This window comes from Meleagris gallopavo, chromosome Z (assembly GCF_000146605.3).
Source record: "Meleagris gallopavo isolate NT-WF06-2002-E0010 breed Aviagen turkey brand Nicholas breeding stock chromosome Z, Turkey_5.1, whole genome shotgun sequence".
Classification (NCBI taxonomy): Eukaryota; Metazoa; Chordata; class Aves; order Galliformes; family Phasianidae; genus Meleagris; species Meleagris gallopavo.
In genome coordinates, this window is record NC_015041.2 from 11,267,837 (window position 1) to 11,292,750 (window position 24,914).

Here is a 24,914-nt window from a genome sequence, read left to right on the forward strand (position 1 = left end):
TGGAACGAGTCCAGAGGAGGGCCACTAAGATGATCAGAGGGCTGGAGCTCCTCTCCTGTGAGGAAAAGATGAGGGAACTGGGCTTGTTCAGGTTGGAGAAGAGAAGGCTCTGGGGGGGACCTCATTGCAGCCTTCCAGTACTTGAAGGGAGAATATAAGCAGGAAGGGGAATGGCTGTTCACGAGGGTGGATAGTGATAGGACAAGAGGGAATGGTTTAAAACTGAGACAGGGGAGGTTTAGGTTAGATATTAGGAGGAAGTTTTTCACACAGAGGGTGGTGACACCCTGGAACAGGTTGCTCAAGGAGGTTGTGGATGCCCCATCCCTGGAGGCATTCAAGGCCAAGCTGGACATGGCTCTGGGCAGCCTGGTCTGGTGGTTGACGACCTGCACATAGCAGGGGGGTTGAAACTCAATGATGATTGTGGCCCTTTTCAACACAAGCTATTCTATGATTCTATGATTCTACGAAATAGGACATTTTGAATGGTGTAACGGAGTACAGTCTGAAGCTATCTCAACAGTGCCCACTGCTCAGCTTATCTAGGTCTCTCTGGTTGTCATCCTGTCCCTCAGATTTGTCAACTGCACTACATAAAACTTGTTGTTATCTGCAATCTTGCTGAAGGTGCACTTGATCCTGTTGTTGATATCAGTGATGAAGATACTTAAAAGTGTTGGTTCCAGTACTTATGACTGATCTCCCAGAGAAGAGAAGGCTTTGGGCAGATCTGAGAGCAGCCTTTCTGTATCTAGAGGTTGGCCATGAGGGAGAAAGGGACAGACCCTTCAGCAGAGACAGCTGTGATAAGGAAATAGGGAAATCGTTTCAAAAGAGGCGTGATTTAGGTAGCATATAAGGGAAAAGTATTTTACAATGAGGTTGGTGAGGCTTTGGAATATGTTGCCCACACAGCTGGTAGATGACCCATCCTTGGAGACATTCAAGGTCAAACTGGACCAGGCTCTGAGCAACCTGATCTAGCTGTAGTTGTTCCTATTCATTGCAGAGGAGGTGGACTAAGTGACCTTTAAGGGTCTCTTTCAACTGAAAGTATTCTATAATTCTATAGTATTCATTGTAGTGCAGTACAGTAGTGCAAAAAGTCTGCTGTGTTACATCCTCATCCAATCCAGATTTGTAGCACTGATTAAAATAGTCCTGGACAGCTTCCCTGTAGGCTTTTGGTGGTGAGGTGGATGGAACTAGTTGTTACTGTCTAAGTCATCACACAGATAAGGGATATCAGAGGTACAGTAAATTAACTCATTAACTCAAGCAGCAGATAACTGCTAAGGATCATGAAGTCTGTGTTAATTTGTGGATTTCTAAGGAAACCCCACTGCATTTTTTATGGAATCATGTCTGTTCATTGAATTGAAGAGTTAGGCAAAGCTGTAGGTGATCTTGAAACAGAAAACATTGGAAAGATGATTAAGTAGAAAAGAATAGTTCATTTGGCAGGAATCACTGAAGATCATGAAGTCAAAGTGCATGACCTCTTCAGGGCTTGCCAGAAGTTAAGACATATTACCAAGGTCATTATCCAGATGTCTTCTGAATACCGATGAGCATGGGACATCAACTACTTCTCCAGGAAGCTTATTCCAGTGCTTGACCACCCTTGCAACAAATAAATTTATTCTTATGCCCGAGTATGACCCTTTTCTGGTGTAGCTTTGCTGTTCCTGTACATCCTGTCATAAGGAGCAGTGCCCAGAACCTCTCTCTGTTTCTAGTCATTGGGTAGCTGCAAAGAGAATTGAAGTCACATCTTGACCTCCTCTCCTCCAGACTATATAACCTAGTTTCCTCAGCCTCCTCACCGGACATGCCCTCCAGTCCTGCTGCCAGCTTTGCTGAACAATCTGGAATTTCTTATACTGTGGATAGCAGAACTGCATGCAGTATTTAAGGTGAGTCTGTGTCAAAAATAAGTATAAGCAGGTGAGTCACCAGTTTTGACCAGCTGGCTATGTTGCATTCAGTGCCCCTCACACTGCGGTTTGCCCTTTTGGCTGCTTGGGCACATCACTGGCTCATGCTGTGCTGGTGTCTCCAGCTCTCTCAGGTGCTTTCCTGCTGAGCTTCTCTCCAGCTACTCATCTCCCACCTATGTCTGTGTCTGGTATTGCTCCATTCTAGGTGCAGTGTTTGGCATTTACCTGTATTGAACTTTATGATATTAATGATTGTCCAGACCTTCTACATAATCTAAATCCCTCTTCAATGCCTCCCATCTCTACAGGCAATCAGAAGCTCCTCCCTGTTTAGTGCCATTGGCAAAGTTGCTGAGAATGCATTCCATTGCTCCATCCAGATCATTGATATATATATTGAATAAGATTGTCCATGGAATTAAGCCTGGGGAACATCACTAGTGACCATCCACCATCCAGATGTAGCCACTCTCTCTAGTGTTGAGCCAGTTCACCCAAACCACTGTGAGCCTGTTTGTTTCACAGACGGACAATTTGTCCAGAAGTATGCTATGAGTGATAGTAACAAAGTCCTTACAGAATTCCAGGAAGATTATGTCTGCTCTCTTCCTTTCATCCACTGAGCAGGTGACCTTATCACAGAAGGAGATCAAATTTCTAAGGCAAGATTTTCCTTGATGATCACATGTTGTCTATTCCTGATAATAGCTTTGTTATTCAAATGCCTTTCAATGGTATGCAAGACAATATTTTCTGTAACTTTTCCAGGTTAGACTAACATGTCTGTAGTGCCCTGGATGTTTTTTCATGCCCTTCTTGTAGCTGCGTATAACATTGCCCAGCTTACAATTAGCAGAGAACCCCAGACTCCTGCCTTCCAGTTAGCAGAGGCCACTCCAGACTCCCAAAAATTAAATTGTTAAATTGTTGAAAGGAGTCAATCTGTAACATTGGCTAACTTTCAGCACACTGATTTGAATCCTGTCTGGCCATATGGACTTTTGAACATCCATTTTATATAGCTGTTCCCTCAAAGTTTGGGTGACCTCAATCACTGGTCTTCCAGTCATCGTCCTCCAACGCAGAGGACTGGGCAGACTAAGATCTATCATTATGACTAAGAATTGAAACAAAATTGCATTAAAAGCTCCCACCTTTTCCTCATTCCTAGTTGTTAGGTGACCACCTACTCCAAGTAGTATCTAATATTTTCCCTAGATCTCTTCTTGGTTTTGGTATGCTTAAAAGACTCTTTTTTGTTGTTGTCTGGAGTCACAGTAGCCAGTGTCGTCATAAGATGGGCTTTGGCTTTTCTTGTGAACTGCATCTCTGTAATCCCCCTGAAGCTTGACTTTTCTTCCAAAGATTATATATTTTCTTTTTCTTTCCAAGTTTTAAGAGCAGTTCCCTGTTGAGCCAAATATATTCTTTCTCTATGTATCTCTTCCTTTGTGTTTTCATACAATTTATCATCTATTTCAGAAAGAAAATTCTGCCCTAAACACGTGGGCGTCATACCTGGCTTGCCTGGGTAACAGTGAGAGAAGAGGAATAGTCTTGGGCTGCATATACGTCAGTCACACCAAAAGTAATGCCTCCTATTTATTACCATGGAAAGTACAATAGATACAAAAAGCAAAATAGCACTATTTGAGCAAATTCTCAGCTACAAAACACTATTCTTCCACATAGTAAACATCATTAGCTATGATCTTTTTGTCAGTGATGATCAAGAACCTGCATGCAAGGCGTGTAAAAAATCTGTACCAGTGGATGTGACCCATTGTTGCTGTTGTTGCTGCTACAGAGTACCACCGATCACCTCAGTGTGCTCACATTCAGTTTGGCCTCTACAAACACTGTAAGTATTGATGTAAGTGTTGGTGAATGTCAGTAGGAGACATTTTTGAGCATGGAGAAATTGAATTTCACACCTTTGCTTCATATGTACTTCCATGTCAGATGCCATTTTATCAGACTGCCTCTCTGGTGCAATTTGTCACATGACAACAAAACAAAATGAATATTGGTGGAAAAGTTCAACCTCTAGTGGAGGTTGACATCCACCTCTGGTGACATGGACCAAAATCATAAAGTAGGAGGCATTACTTTCAAAGCTGCTGTTATTAAATATATGCTATAGTTAATGTACATAAAGTAACAAAATTTAATGATTTTATTAAAACATAAAAAGGGGCAACAAAAATAGTGGGATATTTTACCTTGTTTTTGTGAAACTAATGCATCAGTGCGGCTTGCTGGCAGTGGTTGTAAGGTCTCTAGATGTTCGGTAGAGATTTTTTGGTGAAATTTTTTGTGAGATTTTTGGTGAAATTTAACTCTTCCTGTGCTTCATCCAATGAAAAATTTGTTCACAAATGCACATACTGCCAAAAAGTGAAGACATTAATAAGACATGACTGTGAAGTGAGGAGTCCTTCTCTGTGATCAGAGAAGGCTTATAAAAATCCATTGAAGAGACATGATCAAATTTTTAATTGCAACTCTATACATTTAATTTGAAAATTCACAAGTAATATATTTATGCTGACTGAAAGCAGTGTGCCACTGTTCAGCTGGTGCTGAGGGGCCAGGCCCTGATGCTCTGTTGGAAAAGCTGCTGCCATAATGGCATGAAGCAGGAGGCAGTTGCAGTGCAATCTGTGCTGGGCAGCATGCATCCTGCAGTTGACATATTGAATATGCTTGCCTAAACCATTGATTTTAGTGGTTAAGGAGAAAGAGTTGATAGCAGGATCAGGATTTCACTCCAGCGTTGTTTCATTTACTAACAATATTAATATTTGCAAGAAAATAAGGCTTCAGTTGAGCTTTGTAGAAATTCTGGTAAATCTTGCCTGCACTTCCTACAAACTTTCATTTTTGTTTTGTTATTAGGTTAGGTTTGCATCTACTCTTGGATCTTTTCCAAGAACGGGCTTTCTTTGGCATTCAGTTGATTTTTTAAGCCAGTTCTCAATACTATCATGCTGAAAGGCCACTTTAGGTCTTACTGAAGAATGGAGTTCCCAACAAATTGTTATGGCAACATTTGAGTTTGTCCTGAATGAAGAGAAAACTAATGAATTTTGCTACTAAAATCTTGCTTCTGGCCTCCTCAGCAGCTTGTACTGTTGATATAACAGGAGTTTGGAAGTAACCAGCTTCTTAACTCTGAATATTTTACTCAGTTTTTCAAATATTTATGTAGGGCTTCCTAAATGTAAGAATCCAGTATATTCTTTGTTTTGTTTTGGGTTAGGGAATAGCAGTGGCTGTGCAAGACATAATATTCTGTCTGTTTTCTAACATGTCTCTCAGTACCTGCTTGCAAGAAATGTAAGGCTTTTTGATAGGAATTATGCAGAACTGTAATGAACAGTGCATGGTCAATTTGTAAACACAATCAGTATTATTGAGTTATGTTAATTCATGTTGTGTCTTCCCTAGAGAAAAGCAAAGAAAGAATAACAGAAAGAAAATTGTATTTGTGAGTTTCAGAGCCTTCACATAATTCTATCCTTGTAAGTGTTTAGATAGTGCCTAATATTTCAAAATGAGTTTATAATTCGCTTGTCTAATGAAACTGCTTCTGGAGGAAAAGGTTGGAACGCTTCACTGCAAGTGGCCATAAAATATCAGAGCAACATGTGAATTTCTGTTAGTGACTAATTCAGAATGTCTAGATAAATATATCTAGACTTCAAGATAGTAAGTTCTATTATAAAACAATGGGGAAATACCATTTCAATATCATGTTGGAATATGCTGTGAAAATTCAGTAACTGTAGTTTGAGTACCAACAAGGAAGAAATACTGAGAAATGTACAAAATTGTAATTCTATGTGAGGAGGGAAATCTACTATCCCAAATAAGCCAATAGACCACAGTGACCTCTTATGTGCTTTATTTCATCTAAGTTTCTTGTGAATTGTTCTTGGACCTTGACTCAGACATTTCTGATTATGGCATTTTTACCAGAAGGGTTCACTTCTACAGGTGGGAATCAGCAGACATCTTCCAGTACCTGAAGGGGGCCTACAGCAAAGCAGAGGAGAGACTTTTTATAAGGACATGTAGCAACAGGATATGAGGAAATGGTTTTAAACTGGAAGAAGATAGATTTAGACTAGATATAAGGAAGAATCACCATGAAGATGGTGAGTGACTAGAACAGGTTGTCCGGCAAGGTCATGAATGCCCTCTTCCTGGAAGCATTCAAGGCCAAGATGGATGGGGCTTTGAGCAACCTGGTCTAAAGGGAGATGTCCCTGCCCATAGCAGGGGGTTGGAATGAGATGATCTTTAAAGTCCCTTCCAACCCAAACCATTCTATGATTCTGTGATCCTCATCTTTACCAAATGGAAATGCAAGGCAGGAAAGTCTTCATAATTACCATTTGAAGATGTAAAGGATAAAGTCTAGTAGTAAGATGTATTTTATGTAGTATCCCGAAGCTTTTGAAGTGACATTACTGCTATTTTCTCAGATAAATTAGTAGAAAAACCAACTTACAAAAAGTTTATAATGTGAGAGAACAAAATGATTCCCTGTCTGAACAGAATCAGTAGTGGAAATGTTTGGCACACATTTCAGTGTATTTCATTAAAGAAGACAATCTATTAAAGAAAACATCAATGTAAGACCACAACAAAAGAAAAGAGTACTGCAATGTAGAGGTTGCAATATATTTTTACACTATCTTCAGCTCTTTAATAAAATGTTCCTAGAGCACAAGGCACCCTATTGACATAACAGTTCTACTCAACAGACAGTAGCCATTGCTTACAGAGAAGAAACGTTGTATGACTGGCTGGACCTTCTTCTACATTAACATCAGCCTTGTGCTTTTCCTTGGAATAGTGTAGCAATGCTGGTGGTTTACAGATTCCTAGCAACACTGCATGTGGAAGAGTATGATTTAAAGGGCACCTATTTTCATAAACCAGAAAGTGTTTGATTTTATTCCTCTCCATCAGAGACTTCTTCATTGCTATTTGCCATATGTATCCATATAATTATTTAGTACAAAATCAAGAGTGATAGCATACTCTGTTTACTTCTGTTGGTGGATAGATGAAAAAATCTTAATTTAATGGATGGGGCAGAGGATTGATGTGATATTTTAAAAGTATTTTTATTTAATTACAACAAATGTTAATCAATGTGATCTCATCATTTTGTCCAACCAATCAGTCAGAAGCTGTTCTGTGTACAGTAATCTAAATAGCCATAAACCTCCAGTAGTTTCTATTTCTATCTAATTTTCTTACTGTAAAAATTTTCTAAGAGTAAATATTCCATATATGAATGACAAATTTACAGAATTTTTCTGATTATGCATACTAGCTACCTCCTTAATGGCAATCTGAAGTAAGGAATTGCTTTTTTAAATATCATGTAGTAAGAAACAGAAGCATGGTAAAACAGAGAGAATATTGGTTTCTAGAACTGATCTAGTTTCCATTAATACTGTTATGAGAGATGTGCCCTATCATTATGCCAGAAGGCACTTGTATTGTATTGCTCCTAGTGATATGTGTTCACCAAAGTCCACTGCATGTCCTCTGGAAATGTATGAGTCATAATTAGGTCTCTGATAAGAATGTAGTACAGCTGTGCCAGTGACAGCAGCTGAAAATTTGAGTATACCTGCTACAGCTGCATTGTTTTTCTCTGCCTTTCTTTTGTGTGTGTGTTTTGTTTTGTTTTGTTTTTACTACTATAACCCTATACTACTGTATAGTAGTGAGGTTATTTTGTAATGTTATGAGGACTTTTTCAGTATTAATTTTGTTAAGTCTAACCGGTATTTCTTTTTTCCTTCAGTTTTCCATTCTAAGACCACTTCTCCATTTGATCTCTTCCACAACTTTTCTGATCTTCAGGATGGTTCCAATATGCTGGCATTACTTTATTCTAGAAATAAAGAAAAATTTTATTCTTTATTCTTACACAACACGTCTTTATAAATGAATCTGAGATGCACAGGTGTGGACTCATTTATTTTAGTAGCATTGCCTGAACTGTTGTATGAGTTGTAGGTACATATTTGCACATTTTAGAATTTTTATTTTGTCATGTTAAGCATATACTTTTAACAGCTGTTACTATGTTTTTTTTACTAGCCTCTTTATTTTTCTGAAGATAGAAATTAGGAAGGTTTTTTGTTACTAGGGTTTTGTTTTTTCTTCAAAGAGGTTTGGGAAAGATTCAAAGCAACTGAATATATCTTCCTGCATTACCTTTCTATGCTAATCTGATTAATATTTTGTTTTCTTTATATGTAGATGTGCATTCTGTAATATTGCTATATAGAAGTCCTTTTTTCTTCCCTTTTGATTTAATGATTAGCAGTTCCTTATGTCTGTGAAACTGAAGTTACTTAACTTTTGCTTTGAAACTTCCAATAAAGTAGAATCTATAACCTCCCTAGTAAGCTCTTCAAATCTCAAATTACTCTGACAATTAGCAGATTGCATTTCAGTCCAGCTTATCTAACCTCAGTTCCAGTCCGTGGATTTTGTCTTCATTAACAAGTTTCTGTGTCTGAAAATTTCATACAAGGTTAATGAATCATTTGCAACAGTCAGTTATAACTGTAATGTTGTCCGTTTACTAATTCATATTCTTTAAAAAAAATAACTTTAATATTAAACATCAATCTTTTTCTCTCTTGTGTGTTTAGTGTCATCTGTATCACGTCAATCACTCTGAAATTAGAGCACTAGCAAATATTATTTAAAATTATTTTAAAACTGATTTCTTAAATTTCACTTGATTTTCTTCCTCTCAAATGCATGGATCTAATGTATTTCTCTTCATTGATACCTTTCTCTTTCCCTTCTGTAGTTTAGTGATTGCTGCAAGCATTAATGTTGCAAGCATACTTTTAATACCAAGTAGTTGTGAAGGAAAGGGAAAGAGAACAACAGTAGAATGAAGAGAATTCTTTCTGCAGCCTGGACACCATTTTCTTGACAGTAAAAGTGTGAGTTAGTTCTCCATGGTGGAAATCTGTGCAACTGATGAACCAGTACTGCTGATCCTTTGGAGAATATCTTACATTTGGTGTGTATTTTGGACTGGACCCTAAGCTCCCTACACTATCTAGAAGATCTTGATTAAAATGGAGCACCATTTTCCCTGCCACCTAGCCCACATGCAGTCAGTGACTACAAAACCACATAGATCCTGTTGTAATGAGTAATATGACTCTTACATTCCAATACCCATTACTCACGCTTCTCTATTATCTTTGCCTATCTTCTTCAGGAGGATATATGGTGCAAAAAGCTGGCAACCAAGAGGTGCTAGCTTTATTCTGTGAGTAATCCATTGTGATAAAAACACTGCTGTTTATTTCACTATTACAGGTATGTAAGATAGAATAAATAAGAATAATAAAACAGGATGTAAAATTGGGGGTTGCATCACAGATAAGACATCAAAAGTTATTTGAAGGCAGAATAAGGTAGACAGATCATGTTAATATCCTCTCTGAAAACTGACAGCAATGAGGAGGCTATCAAGTGAATTTTTTTCCAAGTTGATCAGCACTTGCTGTGCAGCATGATAGTAAGATAAATTTCCGAAATAAAATATTGTCTTATATATATATTACATGCATTATTATTATACAATTATTATTATAAAGTTTGAAAAGTTGATACAAGAGATAAAGAAGTGGGACCAGGATAACTAATGTTTCTTTTCTTTCCATCAACAAGATCTGAATGCTAAATTTTTATTTCAATACTTGTGAATGCTTCTTGTTGGCAAATCCCAACATTACAGTGTGATGGGTGATTTGGATAGAAAAGGGCTTGCTGGAGCTTTTCTCTTGCTCGCTGGAACTGCTTGCTATTTCTTTCTTTTTCTCCCTCTCGTTTTTCCCCAGCTTTTGTTGAAATCCAGATAAGTCAAATTGTATACTCAGTTTCTTCTCAGAGAGGAGATAGATTATATAAAATGTGCAATACCTGTAATATCTTTGTTATAACTCATATGAATTTTTACTGATTGAACTGTACTACTGTATTAACTTTTAAATCAGAATTAAATGATCTATGATTTAATGCTATGAAAATTATTAACAGAAATGCACTCTTAAAGATTCTTGAAGTTTTAAGGCATTGCAAATAAAGGAAAATAATTAGTTGAGGAATAGAAATTCTGGAAGACATCTCCTATCACATAGCTGGTGATTTACTTTGCCACCATTTTCAGTCCTATCCTTTGCTGCCTTTATTTCATTAAAAAAAAAAAAACAAGACAGACTCCTGAGGCAATATTTTCAGATGCAGCCATCCAGCCCTGCCATAATACCCATTAGTCTGAATGACGCAGAACAGAAGGTAGAACAAATGAATAAGTACTTTGTATTGTAAAATACGATTAATCTAGTTTCAGACTGAGACAAGGAGATTAACCTGGAGGAAATAAAGAAACATAAGCTTTTCACCTATTTAAATTACATTTGTGTTTGTAAATAGCAAGCAAAGTAATAAGAGATGCGTACTCAGGATCCACACACTATAGGACAGAATCATCAATTGCATCTTCTTTTAAAATATACCTGATGAAACAAAACTATTATTCTCATTAGCTCTTGTTTGAACCTTTGCATTTTTTTCAAAGTGCTGGCAGTTAGAAAGGTTTGTTTTAAAACTTGTTAAGCAAGATGTATGCCACAGCCTTCTACTCATAATGTGAAATCCGGACCTTTGTCTGCATAGAGGAGATAGACATGGCCTGTAGAAGAGGATGTAGACTGGCTTGTTAACATGAGTCAGCCGATCATAAAAGTTTCCTAAAAGTGGTCTGTTATACTTTGCCTTCACCTTTCAGGCCCTTGAACATGTGTTTTGTTTTCTTTCTCCTATAATGTATTTTTGCTTTTGAAAAATAGAAAATGCAGTCTCTCATTCAGGAATGGTCTATCAGAAGTGATAACTGTAATGGGTTGAAAATATTGAGCTACTTAATACTGATACTTAACTGTAAACCTTCAGATTGTCCTGATCAGAGTAGTTACTACCTAATCAGAGAAGATTAATAACTAAACGTTCTGATTGTTCTCAACTAAGACACACAGTATTCTTTGAGTAACTAGTTTTTAGGGTTAAACATCTGCATTTCCAAATCAGTCCAGAATTTTAACAGAAATGTTTCTTGATATCTCTTAGAGTGATCTGAGAAGGGACAGCATACTTCCAGCTGTTTTTCCCTTATGTGACAGTCTAAAAAGCAGGCTACTTACAGGCAGTAGTTCTTTTCCCCATAAAAAGTCAAGCTGAGACAACAGGGAGATGATCCTGGCAGGGTGACATCCTGGTGCGAGAGTAAACTTGCAGAGTCACAGAATGGACCTTCTGACCAATATTCTGTTAATCTAATTTCCAAGACTCCTCATGCTTGTGGTCTCTGGGTGACACAGTGGTTTGTATTTTGGCAAGTAGAGTTAGAACGTCACTGGCTTATAGCTTAACATTACCAATGTAGCCATTTTTGTGAGACCATTCTTTTATTTGCAGCAATTCTACCTGCAAATCATTAATAAAATATATTAATAAAATATATAATCATTAATAAAATATCTGATTATCATTGGACAAACGCAGTCTTTGTAGTGAAATAAAAACATCCTCATTTCATCTTTATTCCTCAGTGACCTCTACTTTGATATCTATCAGTAAGCTTTCTTAAACTGCTTATTCATCAAGTTAATGATATTGCGTAGTATTATTTTTTAACTGAACTGTTATGCATTTCTTGTAAGTCCTCTCTGCTATACCCCAACCAAACCTATAGTTTAACCGGTGAAAGCAGTTTCATTTAGCAAGATCTGTTTTCTACAACATGGTGTTAACAAGCAATAATTATACTCCCATACTTTCATCTGTTATCTTTTGCATTCCATATTAACTCATCTCCTACTTCACCAAGATTCATTAGGTGATAAGTGTTTAGGTCATTTCCCTCTGTTATTTGTATGCGAATAACTGCATATTAGCTATCAATCTGACTTTGAGGATGGCCCTATTTTTGAAGATGTATTTAAAACCCCCTACATGCTTAGCTGACTGTTTTACAGAAAGTCCTCCTGATCTCAATAAATTTGTCTTCAAAGATGATGCTGAATGCCACATCCTCCCTAATAACCCAGAAGCTGAATGTGACTTTATCTTCTTTCCTGTACTCTGCCAGTTCTTAACCCACAAAACACGCATAGCATAAGCTGTTCTTTTTCTGCATAATTTGCGCTCAATGTACTGATATCACTGATACGTAATATTTTATTTCTTGACTTCTCAATGTCATTACTGCATTTTCATTACTCCTGCATTTTTTTTTCTATGCATTGCTTTTTAAATTCCAACTTCTGTTTTTCCTTTTCTGATTTACTTTGCTCTGAGTAGACAGCATATTTTCTTTCTAACTGTAGTTCAGACATTTAATCAACTGTTTCTATAATCTTCCTATTTCCTTTAAGATAATGCATTTCTCCACTTTTTCAGTCTGTTCTATATTTTTTTTCTGCAGTTGAGGTGCTTTACTTGATTTCTGACTTGAGTTTTTAAATTAATCTTCGAAAGAGTTATCAGTTTAAGCTAAAATCCAAATGATTAAATCTCAGTCTCTCTTATTTATTTATTTATTTATTTATTTATTTATTTATTTATTTATTTATTTATTTTTATGTAGATCATTAATTGAAAGACAGATAAAGAGACTGGGATTGAGATTTGGGTGTGAATATTACTAATGTTTTTATGGACCTGTTTTGTATATTTTTGTATATTTTGTATATTTTAGAGATGCTCTGATAAAGTGGACACACTCTACACAGAATTAAGTTTGACTATGATCAGACAGTAGTTGATCTTGTCTTTCTTCCATTGTCAGTGCTGCGGCACCTCTGGAGCACTCCTTAACCTGCAAACCAACTGTCCTATCTCTTTATTAGTATTAAAACAAGAACTTAAAACAGACACTACAAATTCTTCATTAGTGTTTTCAGGAATTTGTTGTCTTCAAAATAAACTTTTGTTTTGAATGTTCTGCTTTTAAATGTACATTTCCTTATATTTTTAACTGAAAAATGCAGTGCTTTTTTTTCCCTTTCAGTTGTTTGGGCCTTTTTCTGGTGCCTGTTAATGAATGTGCAGATGATATATATATATATATACATATATATTTGAGTACTTCAACCCAAGTACCAAGATTTGTCAAGTGAACAAATTCCCGCCTGTTCCCTGATTTCATAGTTTCAGTGGAATTAGATCAGCCAAGATATATCACATGAAGATGGGAGAGAGAAATGGAGCCTCTTCCAGTCATTAATTTTTAAACAGACATGTTTCCATACAGTGTAGTCAGAATTACTTCAGATTAACAGCTGAGACTCATTTCCAAATAAATATTCTAGTCACCAAAGTTACATCCAGCATTAAAGCCTGCTTCCTGCACCTGACTTTCTTTTTTCATCCTATTCCCTATCTAGTAATCAATGTCTTGTTATGGTTTACCCTAATCATTTGGATGCTAATGCCCTCCAAATCCCAAGGCCAACCTCAAAAATTCTCTGTAAAGCATAAAAATAGTAGTTTGTGTAAATTTAGAATGTTTAAATTATTTTTGTTTTTAACCTGCAAGTAATCTTGAATCACGTTACAGCTTTTTTTCTTAACTCATATGAGCTGAAAATTTATCCTCAAAAATAGAAGGGTTGATACAATAATCTGTTCAAAAATTCTTGAAAATATAAGTGGGTATTTGCTAATATCTGCTTCCTCTTTATTCTAGATCAGGAATCACAATGAGACTCTGAAGCTTTACCAAACTGTTTTAAGGCAAAGCAGAGAAAAAATCTTTACCAATTAACATGTTTGTACATTCCTGACTGAGCTAGGTAACATTGAAAGTTGTCAACTATCTGTTTAGCCTTGATTTTTCTGTTTCCATTTAGTTTCCTTTTGTCACTGTGAGCTCTTCTAGGACATTGACAGCATTGATTAACCATGCTCTCCATTCTACTCACCTAACACTTAATTAGAAAGAACCCTAATTATACTGGACTCAAAATTACTGATTCAGACTTTGGAAGTGGGACTCATTTGCAGATGCTAAAATGAATATGCATGGGGATCTCTGAACATAGTGTTACTTCAGTTGAGTTGCTCAGCACTCAGATGTAGTTTATCTTTAATAGCTTCGAAAGTGATAATAATAAAAGGTCAACTTTACGAGAGGTTAGAATGAAATGTTATTCTTATAGCCAAAATGCAAACAATTTTAATAACAATTCTGAAACATCACTGAAATTGCAGTTAATGTTGCATTGTCACAGATATCTCTGGGAATTCTAGGATAGCAAATCAAATTGGGAACTTATGGTTCCTTTTTATAATTAAAAAAAAAAAGGAAAGTAATCACTAGTTATTATTCAAGGGAAAATCTCAAGCCCATTTTTCTGAAACTCTTGTTAATGTCTTAAAGTCAGCGTCTTCAGTGAACAGCTTCACAGAGTCACTCACTTCTGCAAATCCAATGGAAAGACTAGAAATATACTTTCAATTACTTTTCTTCCAGAAGTCACTGAGGTATGCAGTAATGGCATAAGACCTAAGATAAAAAAAAAAGTGTGGATATTAAATTCAAAGTCCTGAACTGTGCTATAAAAACCATGAAATCAGACTAGAATTTGATTTCAGTTATACTAGCAAAATATAGTAAAACACCAAATCTCACCTCTCTTCTGGAATTAGCTTTCATGGTTGAAATATATAAAGATAGTGGCTCCTGATGGATATTTTCAGTGCCTGTCACACAAGGAAAGGAAGCTTTACAGAGGAATGATTGTCATCTGTACAGGCTGTCTGAGATGGTCCATTTTCGTCCTACACTCTTTTTAAGATACGATTATTGAGACATAACCTCTGGCCACACATACATAAGCATCCTTTAAATGTTCACACAATCCAAGTGTGTTAAAATGATGTTAGATATTCTGTTCTAACAACTGCTGGAAGTCTGAAGAGAATGGCCTTCCCAAAATGACCTTCCATATCCAATATTGCTGCAATAAAGAAATCCATAATTAAATATTCAGGGAAGTAGTTGAAACCAAATACCTGAATATTGATTCTCTTGAATTTCTGTATCTTTACAGCTTCTTTTTCATCAAAGTGGTCCCATTCCTGTGTGAAATAACAATCCAGATATGGGTTTAATTGGAAGTTAAGAGCTCAAAACACTAAAAGGCATGGGAAATAAAAGCCATTATTGTCCTATCAGGTTGAGATGATTTCTTAATCTGAGAACAAAATCCCCTTTAATGGATTACCAACAATAAAGGCAAGTCAAAATTTAATATTATGAGCATTTTACACATTGGAATGTAAGTATATTTTTTACAGGTATAAACCTCAAATAAACCTTGTGTTAGAGGGTTTTGGAAATGTCAATTTTCTGGGAAATGTGTATACTTGAGAAATATTACATGTCTAGTGCATCATTTTTCAACAACTGTATCTTTCTGGCATTTATGTTGTTATTCTGGGGTCAATTTTTCTCTGTGAGAATTTAGTTCTGACAGCATTTGTTACATGAGGAACTTTACTGTTTCTTAGAGAACATAGATGGATTTGGAATGCATCAACAGATTAGAAAAACAGAGCTGTCCTAGATGGAGGACAAAAATAGGGCACCTTTTAGAATGGAGCATCCTTCTCCTTCATCTTCTCAACATTTAATTGATTACTTTTGTGTATGAGTACCCTTAAACTCACGAGGCTTGCCTTATTAAAAGACTTTATATTTAGCCTACTTCCAAAGTGCATAATTCTTTAAACAAACAAGTTGTCCATTTAAAACTGTTTTATCTCCCAATTTAACCTCTACTTTGTAGAAAACATTGCTAAAGCAGAATTTTTTCTGTCCTTTATTGAACAAATATGTATATCACTCAGAAACCCAGCACCATGAACAAAATCAGACCATCTTGCTCCATAGTTCATTATGTTGTACACAAAAACAAATATCAGGTATTCTGTATTGTCAGAGTGCACACATCATTCTTCAGTTGTCAGGGTAATATTTTCATCTTCTTTTGGTTTGCATTTTTTTTTAAATTATGGACAGACATAATTATGTTAATAAAATGTCTCTAGGCAATGTACTACTTAAAAAAAAAGAAAGAAAACAACACCTAGATAATATGTATCTTTGTATTTTTGTTGTTATTCTGGGTCACTTTTTTTTTTTTTGAGTTTCTCTTAGAGCAAGATTGCACATAGGTTTCAACACATCTCTTAGCTCTTTACTAGTAATGTTGATTGAACTAATAAATGGATTATTGCGTATTTTATATTTCTTAGGCTTTTTAATGTTTGAAACACAGAAAGCCAGGAAAACATTTGAACATTAACCTAAACTATTATTTTTTTAAAAACAGTATGTCCTAACTCTCAGCTATATTCCTCCATATTCTTGTGATAGTCTTCATGTTATTTTTGATGTGCATTACAAAGTGCTACAGCTTGCATTCATGAAAAAAATGGTCTTTATATAGGAAGGCTGTTTTTAAACCCATTTGAGGGGAGGAGATGGAAACCTACATCTGCCTCGCATATAACAAGATATATGAACTACAGAGGAATTTTCTTCCTCCTGGTAACAGCATGCTCAAACTCAAGTTTATGGAGTTGCTCTGATGCCTGAGTCAATGATACATATCATATTTAGTATCTGCTAGTGAGGATCTCTAGCCTGCTCTCTGTAAGAGTATTGTATTGTTCTCCAGAACTAAGTAGCTTTTTATATAGTCAAAAACGAAGTGGTACCTTCACTGTACACAGCAAGGCAGTATTCACCATGTAAATAAAGAACAGTCTCCTAATAAAAGCCTTTTAATCAGGTCAGATATCTTAATGTACGTGTACATTTTCCAAATATGGTGCTTAAACAAGACTCTATAATAGCTTATTTCCACCACTAAAAATCACTGAATCACGGAATGTGTTGACCTTTAAAGGTCATATGGTCCAGCTCCCCTGCAGTGAACAATGACATCCACAGCTAGATCAGATTGTTTGGAGCCTTGTCCAGCCTGGCCTTGAATGATTCCAAGCACAAGGCATCCACAATGTCTCTGAGCAACCTATTCCAATGCTTCATTACTCCTACTGTAAAAGCTCTTTTCTTATATCCAATTTAAATCTGTTCTCTTTTAGTTTGAAACCATTTCTCCTTGTCCTATCACAAGGGGCCCTGCCAAAGATTCTGTCACCTTCTTTCTTGTAGCCCCCCTTTAGCTACTGAAAGTCCACTACTGGGTTTCCTGAGAGCCTTCTTTTCTCCAGGCTGAACAGCCCCAGCTCTCTCAGCCTGTCCTTGTAGGAGAGGTGTTTTATCCCTTGAATCATTTTTGTGGCCCTCCTCTAGAGTGTCTCCAACAGGTCCACATCTCCTGTACTGGGAACTCCACATCTGGACATCAGTATTTCAGGTGAGGCCATACCAGTACAGAGTAGAGGGGCAGTATCACCTCCCTTGTCCTGCTGGCCACGCTTCTTTTGATGCAGCCCAGGATCCATTTGGCTTTCTGGGCTTCAAGGGCACATTGCTGGTTTATGTCTAGCTTACCATGCACCATCATGTTCTATCCTTACATCCCCCAACTTGAATAGATAGTAAGAGTTGCCACGATCAAAGTTCAAGACCTTCACTTGGATTTACTGAACCTCACAAGGTTCATCTGTGCCCACTGTTCAGCCTGTCTAGATCTCTCTGGTTGGCATCTGGTCCCTTGGGTGTGTCTACTGCATCACAGAGCATGGCGTCACCTGCAAACTTGCTGAGGGTGCACTTGATCCCATGTTGATGACACTGATCAAGATGTTAAAGAGCACTTGTTTCAGTACAGATGCCTGAGGGACACTACTCATCACTAATCTCCATCTGTATACTGAACCACTGACTACCACTCTCCTTGCACCCAGTTTCTTGCCCATTCAACTGTCCAGCCATCGAAGACCCATGTCAAAGGTCATACTGAAATTCAGATCGATGATATCAGCGTCTCTTCCCTTATCCATTAATGCATCATGGAAGGCCAAATGTTAGTCAAAGAAGACTTGCCCTTAGTGAAATCATGCTGGTTACCCCACATCACCTTCCTCACTTCCATGTGCCTTAGCATAGATTCCAGAGTGATCTGCCCAATGATCTTCCCCAGCATATCCTTGCAGGGTATCTATCCCTGCTTTCACTGCCTGTGCATTTTCTTCTTGCAAAAATATTCAAATACAGTTGAAAATATTTTAAAATAATCTTTCTTAGTAGACTTGGCATTGCGAGTCAGAAGTGCATATGCTACTAGCCATTCAAACATACAACAATGCCACAGTTACTTGCACAAAATTAGAAACACATGTACAAGAACAAGATCAGACTCATGTTGCTGTGAATGCAGTATATTTCTGCATGTTAGAACAAATGTTCCAGTTACTCCAAGGAAAGCTCTATGTATTATTTTAAGTCATCATCAAAACCAGGAAATCAAAAGATCTTTGCTGCTGTATTTACATTGTGCATACATTCCACATCAATGTTATCTTAAATTAGAAAACAAAGATGCTAGTATCTTTAGCACTAGCAACCTTTGTCACGTTGTTCATGTCACACCCTCCTTGAACTTTTGAGTTCAATGCATTTAAAATTACTGCCTGATATGGAACAGATTGGTCATATTTTCAGCTGTAAAAAACTGGCACTAGCACCAGTGTCACAGATTCACTCCACTGGTAGGAACCTCCTTGGGTTGACTTGGATGAGGCACATCCAGTTCTGTGTCCATAGGAAGGTCAACACTGCTTATAAATGATTGGATCACACGATGTTACATGTGACTGCACATATTGTTTGGACTAAATTACTACATGCGATAGTGTATCAGCAACTTTATATATATATACATATATATATTATTGTGTAAAAGTACATAGCTGAAAGGAAAAGTGATTTTTTCATGACAGTTCTTCTGTGCAGCTATTGCACCTGTCTGTACAGAGCAACTTTGGCGTGGAGTAAACAAATAATGCATTTGGGTCTAAAGATAAAATACCATTTCTAGTATATCCCAAATGAACATCAGTGCACATTAAAACTTCTAAGTTATATTTTGTTAGTGTTGATGACGTTTTTATTATTTTTTTCAGCTAATGAACATAAGCAAAACTAGGAAATAATGGATTTTTTTGAGAGAGTGAGAGACGTTTTTTTCTGTAGCAATTTTTTAAGAGTAGTGATCCTTAGAAATTTTGTAAACCTTATGCTGATGCTCTACTGGTCACTGATATCAAGGTGAAGATTCCTGTTGACCCATGTGGTCTAAGTCAGATACAAAGGACCCTACTAGTTAGGCTGTTGGCTTCAGATCAAAGATAACAAGGTTAGTTTCATAATATAAAAGGTTTTCTGGGATATTTAGGGCAAATATTTTCATCACAATATTATTTTTGCCAATCAAGGAATTACTAAGGCAAATGAAGGTAGGCAAGGAAGGAGGGGTGGTGGCATGGTTCTCTGTATTAGAGAACGTTTTGATGTTGTTGAGCTTGGAGCTGGAAATGATAATGTTGAATCTCTATGGGTAAGGGAGAGCCAACAAAGTGGAAATCTTGGTGGGGGCCTGGTACAGACCACCTAACCAGGCTGAAAAGACAAACGAAGCATTCTATGAATAGCTGACAGAAGCTATATGATCAACAGCCCTTGTTCTCATGGAGGACTTCAACTTCCCTGATATACGCCGGAATTAAAATACAATGCAGAAGAAGCTGTCTAGGAGGTTTCTAGAGTGTGTGGAAGATAAATTTCTGATGCATTTGGTAAGATAGCCTACGAGGGCAGGTGCCCCTATAGACTTGCTGTTCACAGAGAAGGATTTCTGGAAGATGTGGAGATCGGGAGCTGTCTTGGACAGAGTGACAATTCTTGGCAAGGTAAGGAGGGGTGGCATCAAAACTTCTACTTTGATCTTCTGGAGGGTGGACTTTGAACTGTTCAAGACATTGTAAGGGAAAATCTCTTGGGATTCAGTCCTGAAGAATAAAGGGTTCCAGAAAGGCTGGTCTCTCATTAAGGAGGAAATCTTAAAGATGCAGGAGTAGGCTGTACCTCTGTGCCACAAGATGAGTTATTGGAGAAGAAGACAGGCTTGGATGAACAGGGAGGCTCCCGAGGATCCAGAAGATAAACAGAATCTTCCTTCTCAGGAAGAAGAGACGGGCAATTCAGGGAGCATACAAAGAACTTCCTAGGATGTGTAGGGAGAAAATTAGAAAGGCAAAAGCCAAGCTTGAACAAATATAATAACAGTAAGAGGAAAGCTAAGGATACTCTCCATCCTTTACTGGATGCAGTGGAGAACGTGGCCACTAAGGATAAGGCTGAAGTTCTCAATGCCTTCTTTACATCTGTCTTTAAGAATCAGACTAATTATCTTCGGGGTATTGTACTTCCTGACCTGAAAGTCTTGGATGGGAAGCAGAATAAGCCCCCCACAATTAAGGTGGAAACAGTTAGAGACCTACTACTCCATCTGGACTGTCAGAAGTCCATGGCTGGATGGAATCTACCTGAGGATGCTGAGAAAGGTTACAGTGGTGATAGCTAAGCTGCTTTCCATCATCTAACAGTGTTCTTGGTAAACTGGAGAGTTCCAAAGTACTGGAGGCTTGCCAGTGTGACTCCCATCTACAAGAAGGGTTGTAAGGAGGATACGGGGAACAACAGGCCTGTCAGCCCAACCTCAATGCCAGGTAAAGTTAATGGAGCAGATCATCTTGAGAGAGATCAAATGCAATGTGCAAGACAACTAGGAGATCAGGCCCAGCCAGCATATATTCATGAAAGGCAATTCCTGCTTGACCTGCCTGATCTCCTTCTATGATCAAGAGACTTGCCAGGTGGATGAGGGAAAGGTTATTGACATTATCTACCTACAATTCAGCAAAGCCTTTTTCATTGTCTCCCACAGTATTCTCCTGGAGAAGCATGGCTTAGACATGTACACTCTTTACTGGGTAAAGAACTGGCTGGATGGCCAGGCCCAGAGAGTGGTGGTGAACCACTGGCACCCAGTCACAAATGGTGTTCCCCATAGTCGGTACTGGGGCTTGTCCTGTTCAATTTCTTTATTGTTAGCCTGAGTGAAGGCACTGAGTGCACCTCCTGTAAGATGACAGGTTGGCAGGAAGTATTGATCTGCCTGGGGATAGGATGGCCCCACAGAGTGATCCGCACAGGCTGGATAGATGTGCTGAGGCCAGTGGGATAAAGTTCAATAAGACCAAGTGCTGGGTCCAGAGCTTTGGCACAGCAACACCAAGCAACACTACAGGTTTGGGACAGATTGGCTGGAAGACTGCATAGAGGAAATGGACCCGGGGCTAACTGTCGATGTTCAGTGGACCATGAGCCAGAGGTATGCCTAAGTAGCCTAGAAGGCCAGCGGCAACCTGGCTTATATCAGAAATAGCGTTGCCTACAGGAGCAAGGATGAGACTATGTTTCTGTACTCAGGTATAGTGAGGCTGCACCTTGAATACTGTGTTCAGCTTTGGGCCCCTCAGTACAAGACAGATGTTAATGCCTTGGAGCATCTTCAGAGAAGGGCAATGAAGCTGGTGAGGGGTCTGGATGGGGACTGGGTAATCTTAGAGGTCTTTTCCAACCTCTGTGATTCTATGTTTCTATGATTCTATGAAATGAGTATAGAGTATTCTTCCCTTCCCTACTGCCAGCTTTGGCATCTTATACTAGAGACAGTAGTAAAATATGCTTGCATTAATTTTTATTCTTTATCCAATTACAGATATACCTCCTATTTTCTGAAATATCCATATTTCTGAAATATGTATATTAATATTGCTAAGAAGTAACAGATTTTTACTTTAGCTGGTGTTTAATACAGATTAGACCTGCTCCTCTTCAGTGGCTGTGGATTTCTACTCTCTCAGGGATCCTATTCAGTTATTCACCAGCAAACCCATCACAGAAAGACAATTAACTTATAATGCATTTAGTGCACTGTAAAAGGTATCAAGGGACACAGGCTGATAGTGGAAAACAAGATATGTCTGTGGATCGTGTGGTCATGTCTGCTGAACAGGACCTCTGAAAAAGAGCTAGTGCACATTTTTAGTCAATTTGGAGAAGGCATTCAGGATGGTCAAGGAAAAAATATGGTAACCCTGTTGTTTTCCTCAGTGTAAAAACGTTTCTTTTGGTTTTCAGCTGATTATACTAATAGTCTGATATCATTTTTACTTGATATTAATTCTACTGCATGCGATAGGATCATTGTTGGTAGAGCAAAATGTGAGTACACATTATGTGTTCTGATTTATATGCAACAATATGAGAGTTTACTGCTGAATGGCCATTGCCAGGACAACAAGAGCAATATTACCTGTATTTGGCAGTATATAAAGCATGTCTTAATAATAAATAGCATTTCCTATCCTCCATTGTACTCTTCTTTACATATATATAAATCAGTCCCTTAATTGATAGGGAATTACTTAGAAAAAATGGAAGTCCATGCATGTTTGGAAGACATAAAGCTGAAAGTTGTGAATAAACAAATTCAATTAATCTGAGGCTGACAACCATTTTCTCAACTGTCATTGGAATTAATAGAGTGTTCAAATTAAAAAAGTCATGTTGTCAAGTGTGCTAAAAGCAGAATCACTGCGTTTGCTCTGTTGTTGCACGTTCTTTAGACTTCCACTTCTGGAAGTAAGTCTTTTGATTTGAATTAATAGGGCTATTTGTAAGCTTTTGATGTATGACAATCAGAACGATAAGGCATCTGTTTTAGCACTGTTAGTTTTTCAGATCTGATGGTTCTGAGTAAAAAAGTGAAATATGACTTCTAGAAGGTTCCTATAATAGCTGTCAGGAGTCTACAGTCCTCACTGTGAACAATTATAGACATGCACGCCCAAAATAAAGTGATGCCAAATTAGATAATATTTGGGAAAATTTACGAACTCAAAAAAACCTTAAGTAATTCTTTTATCTGCATTAGCCTACTAACAAACGATAAAATATGTTATGTCTGTGAGTTCATGAGTTATTCATTTATACTGGCAAATTAGATGAGTCTGTATTTACCATTGTTTGAGTTTTCATCATGTTCTCATGCTTGACTCTGAAGCTGCTATTTATCTGGAATGGTATTTTACAAGATTTTATTAGGAAAGAGGAGTGGCACAAGGGAGAAGTTGGGTTGCGCCTGAAATATTGATATCAACAAAGTTCGCTTCATTTCAGCCTGTGCTGATAATGACTAACCAATCCCTTTTTTCTTCCGCAGTGCCATCATTCTTACAACACTATCCAATCTTTCCTCTTGATTTTTGATATTTCTTTTTTGCCGTCTTCCTTTCTTAATGGTGTTTTTATCTTATACTATTATTGCTCTTCACTGAATGCTTCTTCCTTTACCTAGAAGAGAACCAAGGGTTAACTACGTAGAGCTGTAGGAGCATATAGGTAAAGGGTGGTACCCTCTTTGGCCCTCTTCAATTTAAGGAAATTGTCAGCAACAAAGATGCAGTGAAATATATATATGTATATATATATATGAAGATATCACTGATTGATATTAAATGACAGTGACAATTAATTTAGATAGCAACAAATCTATAAAACAATTTTTCCTCAACATTAGATTGGGGTTAAATCTCTAAATTAAATGACTTGATTATATAAAACACAGTTGTTTACCCTTATTTAAACAGAAGACCTCAGATTTTTGAGGTCCAGTACCCATCTAGAGATTCAAACCAAAACCAACTGAATCAATGAAAATTATTTGTTATAGCCAGGATTAATTTTTTGTCATTCCTGTTTTCAGTCAGAACAATTAGTGCTCTGGAATGTTCTAGCATCACCTTAACCACAGAATTCGCTACTATTTTATAAACTAAAAGTAGCATATTACTTGAAATTTAAGCCATATGTTTTTAAAACAGTTCTAAAACTTCTCTGTTAAACCATGATTCTGATGTTGCAGTTACTCTTTTCTCTTTCTTCCATGCATGGTAGTATAGAACAAAAATGTCTGACAGTACGTATTCTCTAAAATATGGGAGATGGCTTCAAGGATTGGAAATCTAAAACAGGAATGTGTTCACAAGGAAATCTTTAGGCGTATTTTTCTTCACACGCTACCCAAGTACATGCTGGGAGAGCATTAGCATCCCAAACATAACGTTATATACATTCATGTTTTTAAATAATGAATTTAATAATGGGCAGGCATATCAGAGAAACAGAACAGAGATCTATATGAGAGCCTGTGAGAATGAGTTATTGCCAGACTTCCATCCACGTGGTAAGATATAGCTCTGAAATATTAGCTCTGAAATTTCGTGGAATACATGCTTTCAATTTTTGTTTTGTTATGGTGAGCTCCGGATTATCATTTGAGTTCCAAAATTGATGATCAACTTCTATTTTGCCACCTTGTACTTGTATGAAAAATATGAAGTCTTAACTAAGATTCAGAGTAATTTTTACATGAATTGCAGTTAGAGAGACCGTACCCTCAGTGTACGCTCTGTTCTCTTGTAGCTGAAATGCTTTCTTTTTTTATCTTTATGTGTATAACTAACTTTCATATGCATTTAATTCCCTCAAAATACATGTGAAAATCAATAGCCTAACTAATATATCTCTCCTCTTTTCCTTATCTGCTTTTTCCATTATGTATACTAATTTTAAAAAAATTCTATTTTGCTATGGATTTTGCTTGTAAGCTCTAGGAAAATTATCACTGGAAAATTCACAGTCAGTCCTAGCAACAAATGATGTTATAAACAAAGTAGTTTTACTCTACCATGTACAAATTGAGGAAAAATAGTTAGGTTTTTCTACAGTTAAATGATTGTTCA

General features: G+C 37.1%; 1 long non-coding RNA gene across 2 annotated transcripts; it reads right to left on the reverse strand.

The window, feature by feature from the left end:
• Positions 1 to 7,335: 7,335 nt before the first annotated feature.
• LOC109363790 lies at positions 7,336 to 17,758 on the reverse strand. Of its 2 annotated transcripts, XR_004162137.1 has the most exons (5): positions 17,593 to 17,758; positions 15,081 to 15,146; positions 14,484 to 14,571; positions 11,207 to 11,489; positions 7,336 to 7,863 (listed from the first exon to the last, which is right to left on the reverse strand). It is a non-coding gene; the product is annotated as an uncharacterized LOC109363790 (long non-coding RNA). The 2 variants fall into 2 exon arrangements; XR_004162136.1 differs by lacking the exons at positions 7,336 to 7,863; positions 11,207 to 11,489; positions 14,484 to 14,571 and adding an exon at positions 14,696 to 14,768.
• Positions 17,759 to 24,914: the final 7,156 nt, after the last annotated feature.